A 10,826-nucleotide genomic window follows, 5' to 3' on the forward strand; every position below is an offset into this window, starting at 1 on the left:
AGCTGAGTGATCGGGGGAGAAGGGCCTTAGTCAGGGAGGTGATCAATAACCCTATGGTCACTCTGTCTGTGTTCCAGCCTTCTTCTGTGGAGAGAGGAGAACCTTACAGAAGGACAACCATCTGTGCAGCAGTCCACCAATCAGGCTTGTATGGTAGAGTGGCCAGACGGAAGTCACTCCCTGTCTGGAATTTGCCAAAAGGCAACTGAAGGACTCTCAGACCATAAGAAACAAAGTTCTCTGGTCTGATGAGACTAAATTTGAACTCTTTAAAATGAATGCCAGGTGTTACATTTGGAGAAAACCAGGCACAGCTCATCACCAGGCTAATACCATCCAGTAAAGCATGGTGGTGGCAGCATCATGCTGTGAGGATATTTTTTAGCAGCAGGAACTGGAAGACTAGTCAGGATAGAGAGAAAGATGAATGCAGCAATGTACAGAGACATCCCGAATGAAAACCTGCTTCAGAGTGCTCTTGACCTCAGACTGGGGCGATGGTTCATCTTCATCTGAAGTGCTATGAATTCTTTCTGAAATCACTGTGTTATGTGTTATGTTCTGTGTTGTTATGTTATGTTATATGTTGTGGAAAATTGTATTACGTCTAATCTAATGATTATTTTATCTGCTTAAACATTTTAGGTAGATATTTACCTACAGTTTTTTTTTTTTTTTTTCAAATTTTCAAAACTGCTATACGCACATAAAGACTTAAATATATCAGTCAAATAAAAAGATTAACTTTTCTAGAGGTATGCATGTATGTATTAAGAGTTCAAATGTAAAAACCACTAGCCATCTGAAGTTTTCTTGTAAAATTAGCATTTGTTTCTTAGCCTCTTAAGTTTATTTGCTTGTTTTTCTACTTTAGACTCAATGAAAATAACATTTTAATCACCATAAAAGTGAAAAATCTGAACTTGAACTGAATGCTCATTTTAAAACAACTTTTCTGATGGCATTTAGAAGCTTTTCCATTTGAGCTATTCATACCGTAATAGGTTTTTTTTTTTGTATCTGTGCATGTACAGGTTTATGTGGTTTACATAAAAAAAATCATTACCTTATAAGCAGATAAATAAGTTCAAATTACCTGATTACATGTAAAAAAAAAAAAAAAAAAATTTTTTTTTTACCTTATGGAAATGTGATCATATATACATTTATTATATGCATGTGTCTATTATGTATGTATAATAATAACAGCAATTATCTTTATAAAATATTCAACAACACACAAACAAACATGCATATATATATATATATATATATATATATATATATATATATATATATATATATATATATATATATAAATGCGTATATTGTGGGTGAGAGGTTCTTACACGGGAAAAGATTGAGAAACGCTGTCCTTCGCTATCATTTCCTACTAGAAAAGTGAGGCTAAACAGATGCTGCTAGTATAATGGAGAAGACGTTTCGATGTACATTTTTCTCTCTTTCAGGCAGATGCTCACCTAATGTAAAAACTCATCACTTAACATGTCAGTCCTGAGTTTGTTTGCAGCCCAAACATGTGTGCGCTTTCCAAAGCAGGCAATCAGCACACACTAATAGGAGTGGGAGAGACACACAGTTTAAGTGTCACTGTTACCCATAATGCTCTCAGCAGTGGGTAATGAGGCTGAGGTGTGTGTGTGTCTGTGTGTGTGCCACAGGGGTTTATCCAGAGGCCTGTCAACTTCCCGGCAGCCTGATACACAAACACATTCACACACACTTTTCATTTAGATGCACATGAAACTTTACAGCTTTACACAATGGCGGTATACACACTAATACACAAACACACACATACACACACACTATGAGGCCATCAGTACTCATTATTGAATACAAAAGTATAACAAACAGCACGCAGAGAGACTTCATTCCTATGAAAACTGTTAAAATGACATAAATCTGATGCATGAAATGGACAGATTAATAAGACCAATTAGATAAGGTTGATTAATTCTCCAATGTTTTGGGATTTCAATAAAAATATTTTAACTGCTGTAGTAGTGTGGCTAAATAAACAAGAAAAACGTGTTGTTTAAAGAGTAATACCTAATTATATACAAATGTGTGTGTGCACTGTGAAAAATTATATAATAAAAAAATCATGAGTTAAACGGTGGCTCAGTGGTTAGCATTGTTGCCTCACAGCAAGAAGGTTGTTGGTTCGAGTCCCAGTTTGGCGCGGCTTTCCTCCAAGTGCTTCGGCTTCCCCCACAGTCCAAAGACATGTGCTATAGGGGAATTGGATTATCTAAAATTTGTGTAAATGTAAGAGTGTATGGGTGTTTCCCAGTACTGGGTTGGGGTTAGAAAGACATCTGCTGTGTAAAACATATGCTGGATAACTTGGCGGTTCATTCCGCTGTGGCGATCCCTAATAAATAAGCGACTAAGCTGAAGGAAAATGAATGAATGGATGAATGAATGAATGAATGAATGAAAAAAAATTACTACAATTTGTTTTTAAGTTACTCTAACTAATTTTAATAAGTTAATCAGGTTTCAACATCATGTTTAAAGTTCAAATTAAGTTATGCAAAGTTTGACTTAATATTTTTAGTCAATTTGAAAAATATAAGTTGATATGACAAGAAAAGTTAGTTTGATTCAACTAAAACTGTGTGTGTGTGTGTGTGTGTGTGTGTGTGTGTGTGTGTGTGTGTGTGTGTGTGTGTAGCTATGGGGATAAAATAAGAAACTGCATTATAATTCTGTTTATGGATTTGAGTAAACTGTTATACTAAAAATATTTATTCACACCATTTTTTTCAAGAGGTAAAAAATGCAGTTTAAATAGCTGTTTATATTCAGAAAGATAAATGATCACACTCAAAAAATAATGCTGTTTGTTCAAAGTACTTATTTAAAATCAAAATTATTTAAAATGAAACAACATAATTTGGGATTTTGGGACAACTTAATTGCTTTTCATTCAATCCACTTAAATTTGTAAAAACTAATACGTTAAATTAATTCCTTCATGTTGACCGAACAGCATTTTTAACAGCGCATAATAAAAAAATTAATGTTTTCTTTGCTATTCCATTAAAATATTGACTTCTTAACCCCTCTTAAGTTAAAACATTGAGTTGTCTAAATAGGAATATGAATGTCTGAAAGGATAGTACTCTTTATTTATTTATTTATTTACTTACTTACATATTTTTTATTTATTTATTTTAAATCTATTTCTGCAATCCCCAAAATAACAACTTTACTCATGCACATAACTATTTTATCATTTAAAGTATTATCTAATTCAGGGGTTTCCAAATATTTCAGGCCACAGCCCCCAAAATAAAAATACACGTGACTCGTGACCCCCAATGTCCTCTAAGGTGGTTATAAATATATAAACCTTTCACACAACGACACACACAATAGGCCTAAGTCTACTCATTGTTTAAACATGAACACCGTAAGGGTTTCGGAAAAGTTTAACCTTTTGCTAAAAATCTGATGCTATTGCTTTGTTTTTAATATAACATGATCACCCCCCACCATCCCAAAAAAAAAGGCTGAATTCATTATTTTGTAATTTAAATCAACTAACCTTTATAGCGCTTTTACAATGTAGATTGTGTCAAGCAGCTTCACATAGAAGATTATAGTTAATTGAAACAGTGTCCGTTCAGTTTTCAGAGTTTAAGTTCAGTTTGGCTCAGTTCAGTGTGGATTAATATTCAATACTGAGAGTTCAAACAATGAGGAGCAAATCGATGTAAATATTACCTTTTTTCCTTCTTATATGTCATTGATAAAACAGGGTAATTTTAAAAGTTTAATAAAATGAATTAGATTTTTGAAATTGACCATGCGACCCCCCTCTCCCTCCCCAATGTCTCGTGACCCCCACTTTGGGAACCACAGATCTAATTAACCTGCACCTAATAAACTGACAATTTTCAATAGCCCTTTACCCCCATAGCTATACACACACACAATTTCTCACAGTGCCATTTGACCACCTAAGATTATGTTAGCTCCAGACACCTGAACTGAAATGTTGTGACACACAAGATGCTCAGAGTATCTGCTGTCCAAAATAAACCTGACACACAACATTCCTGAAGGGTACAAAACACTCCAGCGTCTAAAAGGCCTGAGCGAGAGCTGTGACCAGGAGAGAAACGAGATACTCAGTTCAAGCTGTAAATCTTGGAGACGAGCGTCAGCACACTCCATCACACACTCATCAGTGCCACTTCACTTTAATTCAGTTGTCGCTGCAACTGCTGAGTGGATCCAACAAGCAAATTATACAATGAGAAAGTGGTTTGGCTAACTTTTTTCCATATGCAAAAGACAACAGGGTCACTGAGGTCAAGAGGTGCAGTTGGTTCAGATCAGAGTTTTGTGCAGATTTGTTGAGTTCATCCACTCCAGACTCAGTAAATCATTTCTTTACGGACATCAATTTGCGCACAGGGACATGGTCATGTGGAGCAGAAATGGGATCTCATGAAACTGCTGCCAAAAAGGACAGAATTAATTTGAATGCCGTTGCACGCTGCTTTGCTACCATATTTACTGGAAGTTTGAGGCCTAGCAAACACCAACACATTGTAAAAAATCCAGTAAATCACTAACTAACTGGTACTCGGACAGGTAGCATTCTTGTGGCATCAACCAAACCAGAGTTTTCCAGTGGTGATGTGATTCACACAAGTGCAACTGACGGCAAATGTAGAGCATAGAGTACACCACAGCTGCTCGGAAAGGAAATCAGGGAAATGCTGGGAAAGTAGAGCCTACAGGGAGGAGCCTGCTGTGATCTGCTCTGGAGACTTTCACTGATGGAAATGCCTTCCAATTCTCAATTTTGGTTCATTCAAGATCTCAGGCCACTAAAAAATCTCAATAAGAAAGAAAAATAGCAGATCACGGAATTAAAAAACAGCTCAACAGACGCAACATTGAGTGATGATTTGGAATCGAACCTGCAACTTTTGGGTTACAAGTCTGACTATGGTAACTTGCTATAGTAGTGTTCACATTAACACATAACATTTTCCCACTGGCCCAAAATCAAATTCTTCCATATTATATAGTTTATACTGTATGTCCGAATTCACTTAAATATATATATATATATATATATATATATATATATATATATATATATATATATATATATATATATACTGTATATGTTTGCAGTTTGCTCAAACTATTTATTTAAAATGAGTTGAAACAATTTTAGCAATAACTTAATTGTTTTTGTTAAATACATTTAAATCTATAAAACTTAATTTATTTATGTTGTCCCAACACATATTGATTGTGTGAAGCCCAGTATTTTATAGTGTTCATAGTATTCTAAAAACAGTAGGCAAGAAGCACCCTGGTGGCCTTCTACTTCCAGTGAGATTTAGAAGTACGCATCCAACCAACACTTTCCAAGAGAATTTAAGAATGGGAGTGAAGAAATGGACATTGATAAGTCATGTGATGATGACAAAACGTCTGAATTCAATTCATACTACACAGATTCATACTACTGTTTATAGAACAGGGGTGCTTAACCATGTTTCTGGGGATCTACCTTCTTGTGGAGCAGAGATGGCCAAACTAGGGCCCGTGGGCCAAAGTTGGCCCATGGCAACCTTTGATTTGGCCCTCCATCCCATCTTAGATTGGTTTAGAGACAGTAATTTCAAACTTAATGTAACTTTTTATTTGTTTATTGTAAGTCTTATTTGTTACTACCTTCTTTTAAGTCCAGGAGTTTTGTTTTAAAGGTGAAACAAAGAAGTTGTTTAAAATCTACATACGGCTGACAGAGGATAATGCAGAGACTTTGGTTAATAAATCAAGGCAATGGCAGATTCTGCTTCACTAGCGTATTCAGCATTGAACTCGACTGTGTTACAAATGTGATTATGTTTTTATTGGAAAAAGTTATAATTAAAAAAGTTATACTGCATTAGTTAATATCATTCAAAGTAATGTTTTCTATCTTTTATTAATACATTGAAATAAATAATATAAATTAGGAAATTACCTATGGTAACTTCATTGTAAAATAATTTGGTATGTGTATCTTCAACCGACGGCTCTCAATGATATTAGGTTTTTGGTCCTTCATATGAAATAGTTTGGGCATCCCAGCTGTAGAGTTTAGCTCAAACACAACTAAAACAACTTAAGTAGCACTTGAAAATTAAAGACAAATGTGTTTGATCAAAGTTGCAGCTAAACAGGGTTGAGCCCCCGATATAGAATGTGTAATGTTATAACATTTGTGGAGTAAATTTAAATGCGATGACAGAAGAAGCTTTGGATTATTTGATGTTAAACAGATTCAAGATCACAATACAAATATGCAACATTGAGATATTTGACAGAAATCTGGATGTGACTGGGAACTGAACCCTTCAACCTTTGGGCATCAAGTCTACCTATCTAACCATTAGGGGATTTATGATGTAGATTTTATCGGATATTTAAGGACTTTTAGTAGATTACAGTGTGCAATCTAAAACATTCTATGACCAAACAAATGCTAATTGAGCAAGTCTGTGGGGGAAAAAAATCTGCGAAAACTAATCTGATCAACATACAACTCAATGATAAAACCCCCAACCTGTTGTCATTGGTTTGCCTCCATTGAAGCAGTGTAAATTAGCTCTTATCACAAAGGTTAGTTTAAAGAGTCAAACAGTCTTCACCTGTACAGCCGGTAAATTTCAACAGAGGGAAATTACGTTTCCCCTTTTCAACAATCTTTGTTCTTCCTTCAGCCTATATCAGCCGTTCATTAAAATCCTGACAGCAGACCTTGATGTCAAAGAATTTCCTACTCGCGCAAACTATACGGCGAAGTGCGTGTAGGAGTTTGTTTTGCGAGGACGGGAGTGAGTGTGTGGGAGAAAGCGAGCCGTGCCCCCGTCACTTCTCCACCCTGCTCCCTCGGCTCCAGCATCTTAACGAGGCTTTTCCCCTCGCTTTGCAGAACGAAGGAGAAGCCAAATAAATAAAAGAATAAAAGGCAGAGCGAGAAGAGGGAAAACACATACTGAACTATAATTTGTTATATCTTTCAGCTCCAATTAAAAATAATATCAAATCTTTTTGTTCGACTTCATAACAAGACTTCAAGAGGGCCCCCAAGACTCTTTCTATTTGCATCCCTCAACAGCCCACTGGTGCTCCTGAATCGCATTAATTATATGACCTACATAGCACGTCGTTAATATTCCAAGCTGGGAGAGGAACTGGGAGCCAATACGGTGGAAGTCTAAATTTGGAGATCTTCAGGACATCAGAGCTCCCGCTTTTCTGGGGTTCGCGCTTTGATCTCCTCCCTCTTGACATTGTTTGCAAATGTCTGTTTAATGGGACTGGCAAACACCAGAATACAGCCACATTCGGGGTGTTTTTTTTCCCTCTCCCTCCTGCTCTTTCTCGTCTGCTATCATGCCGCGTTGATGACGACTCTCGGAACGACAAAACAAAGGGAGACGGAGAGCAAAATCAAGGAAGAGAGAGAGGTGACAGTGTGGCTCACCTCTCACAATACCACGTCTACTGATCTAATCGCTGCTGGGATCAGAGCGCTTAGTGACAGAGAAGTGTTACAGCTGTTTGGGATGTACAAAGTCGGAGCTACTCTGCTTCACGCGTAATGTGTTATGAATATGAATATTTCATATAGTGTCGGGGGGTGCTCTGCAGTTGTTTGCACATTAACGCACAATACCCGAGATAAGCGAGTGCGTTCACACCAAGAGACGCCGAGGACCTGATGTCTTAATCAGTGTCCAGCTGTACTGTGGGCTTCTTCAGAAGATCCAGGCCTGGCTCCTCTAAGCTGGGCCATGAATATGGAGCTGTTCTGCGGTGCGGGGCTTGGTTATGTTTTCTGTCTGATATGTCTGCCCCATTCCCATTTCAAAGGGAGGTCCACCCAGGGGTTTGACTTTTTGATCTGCCTGGCGACTGACTCGACCACCTGCATGCGGTATCAGGCCCCTGGTCTCGGTGGAAGGGCGAGCAGGAGCTCTGCGCTGGGCACTGATCCCAACACTACCCCTTCTCTCTCTCACTCCGTCCACATCAGCAGGAGGCCTTTAAACCATATTCCAGCTCTGAAGCCATAAGGATGCCATCGCGGCCATTTTACCGTTTAAATATGTTGTCATATTAAATCTACACAAAAAATAGTGATTATAAAAGCAAGCAATGACTCTTTTTACAAATGATCATTTAAACATCTTTATTTTATTTCGAACCTGATATGAAAGATGAAAGACGTTACAAAATAATCTTGTGCAATGTACATATGGTGCAATAAAGCAATGTAATCTCTTCTTTGATCGTTTTAAATAGTGAACAATATTTAATTATGATTTCACTAGATCTGTCTATCTATCTATCTATCTATCTATCTATCTATCTATCTATCTATCTATCTATCTATCTATCTATCTATCTATCTATCTATCTATCTACCTACCTACCTGTCTGTCTGTCTGTCCGTCCGTCCGTCCGTCCGTCCGTCCGTCCACCCACCCACCCATCCATCCATCCATCCATCCATCCATCCATCCATCCATCCATCTATCTATCTATCTATCTATCTGTCTGTCTGTCTGTCTGTCTATCTATCTATCTGTCCGTCTGTCTCTATCAAATCAGTCAGTCAGTTTGTCTGTCTGTCCATCTGTCCGTCTGTCTACTCAAACATGTATTCATTTGTACATGTCTATCTACTTTTTCATCCATCCATCCATCCATCTATCCATCCATCCAACCATCTAAAGGTAAAATTACACACGTTCATGGTGTACATGTTTTTTTGTTTTGTTTTTTCAAACCTGGTGAAATTAGAACTTCAAACAAAATATGTAAATGTTGATTTACATTTTATAAGGTGTAATCGGGTCTCAATCAGATCCCACTGCAGATTCATAAAAAAGGTGAAAATGCTATTTGGTTGAAAAAAAATCTGACTTTTTGCCAGTTTTAACTGGACAAAAAAAGCATAGTACAATCAAAATGTAACATTACATCATCTACTGACTCTCATGCCGTTCTAAACCTGTGTGATTTTCTTTCTTCTGCAGATCACAAAAGGGGGTATTTGAAAAAAAAAAAAAAAAAAACACTGCTGTTCAAACATCTAGATACTTTTCAATATATCAGAAGAAAGTCAAACAGGTCAGGAACAAAATAAAGATACGTGCATGAAGACAAAATGTTCTTTTTTTCTGGGTGAATTATTGACTTAATGCAGAAACTGTTAGAATTAGAAATAAACTGCTTTCATTTTCCAGGCATATACAGACTATAGCCTTACAAAACAAACCAACAGAACTTCCTCCAACAGTAAGTTTGCATGTCTAAGAACTTCTCATGCAAGGTCACATTGCTTACTTTCCTTCAGCCCTCCTTTCCAGGCTTCTTTGAAGGCTCGATTGGGTCCAGCAACTTGTGTATTAAACAATCCGTCATCAAGGCAAATGTTTTAATTGCCATGATTATTCTTTAATAATATTATGATTTCTTTAAGCAGGCATTGGCCATTAAAAGTTAATGAGATGAGTATGACCATGACAATATAATTAAAACCCTCAGGAGTTTCTGAAGCTGCCCATTAATAATTTAGAGCCAACTGAAGCACAAGACGGCCCGGTTTTAGTAAGTCTGCTCAGGGAAAGAGAGAGAGAGAGAGAGATACTGCAAAGTGTAAAACTGCTTTGCCCGTCACAATGTGAATACACTTTGATTAAAGGCTGAATTACCAGACTATCAGAGATGTGTCACTGTTAAATCCCCCTGTTAAAAACCTTTTGGGATACGCATCTCTTATTTGATAGCAGCGCATTATAAACAGATTCGTTTGAACTGCCGGGGATGAAAACAGGAGTCATGTTGAAAATGCACGTGGCGTCCTCGGAGCGGAAGTATCAGAGAGTACACATATTTGGAGTCGTCCTCACCCACACAGTGCTCTCCACTCTGGGTAAACATCTGGTGCGGCGCGGGTCTCTCTGGCTCCATCTTACAACAATATTTATCGCAGCGGGCTAATGCTCTGTCCTCAACACACTGCTGAGAGCCTGTGAACCTCACCATGACAAACACAACCTGGAGTAAGTGAGTGTGTGTACAAAGGCCAACGCAGATAATCAGGTTACGTAGCGCCGCGGGAGCCAAGTTCACCTCGCTTTCATTTAAATTAGCCTCACATCTACACCCAGCGCAAGCAAAAGAATTAAATCACACTGTAGAGCCATTTGAGGAAAATACAAGGTCAAAAGGCCTTTGACCCTGAATGATGACAGTTATTTTATTTTATTTTTTATTTTTTGAAGAAGAAGAAGAACAAAATGAGGGCTGCTTGTAATAAATATGTTGCCTTTGGGAAAAATCATCCCTGTTCCTCAATGTCTTATCAAAAATGTATTATGGGTAATGAATTCAGGGTTTAGCATGATTCTAAATCAGTTAATGGTATGCAAATATAGTAGGTTTCATTGTTAGTTTACTAACTGCTGTTAAATAAAAACATATCTATATTTAAAAAATCTAAATAAACAATTTAAGATTTGAATATGATCTAGAATGAATACATAATCATTTTCTATAATTTTTTTTCAATAAGGACCCAAATAGTACATCTTATTTGTTATCTATTTAAAACAAATCTATCGGGAAAAAAAAAATAAAATAAAAAAACAATATGCAATAAAAAATAAAACAAAACAAAATAAAATAAAATACAAAAAAAATTAATAAAAAGTAAAATAAAATAAAACATAAAATAAAATAAAATTACAAAAACAAAATGAAATGAA

At 36.7% G+C, this 10,826-nt stretch overlaps 1 protein-coding gene across 1 annotated transcript in view; it reads right to left on the reverse strand.

The window, feature by feature from the left end:
* Window positions 1–229: 229 nt before the first annotated feature.
* Window positions 230–10,826, reverse strand: part of vti1a (vesicle transport through interaction with t-SNAREs 1A) — a gene marked incomplete at its 3' end in the record, with an annotated part of 167,267 nt that continues 156,670 nt past the window's right edge. The window contains 3 exon segments of the mRNA NM_001313750.1: window positions 230–240; window positions 2,497–2,514; window positions 9,404–9,415.

This window comes from Danio rerio, chromosome 12, assembly GCF_052040795.2.
Source record: "Danio rerio strain M-AB ecotype USA chromosome 12, GRCz13ab, whole genome shotgun sequence".
NCBI classification, from domain to species: Eukaryota; Metazoa; Chordata; class Actinopteri; order Cypriniformes; family Danionidae; genus Danio; species Danio rerio.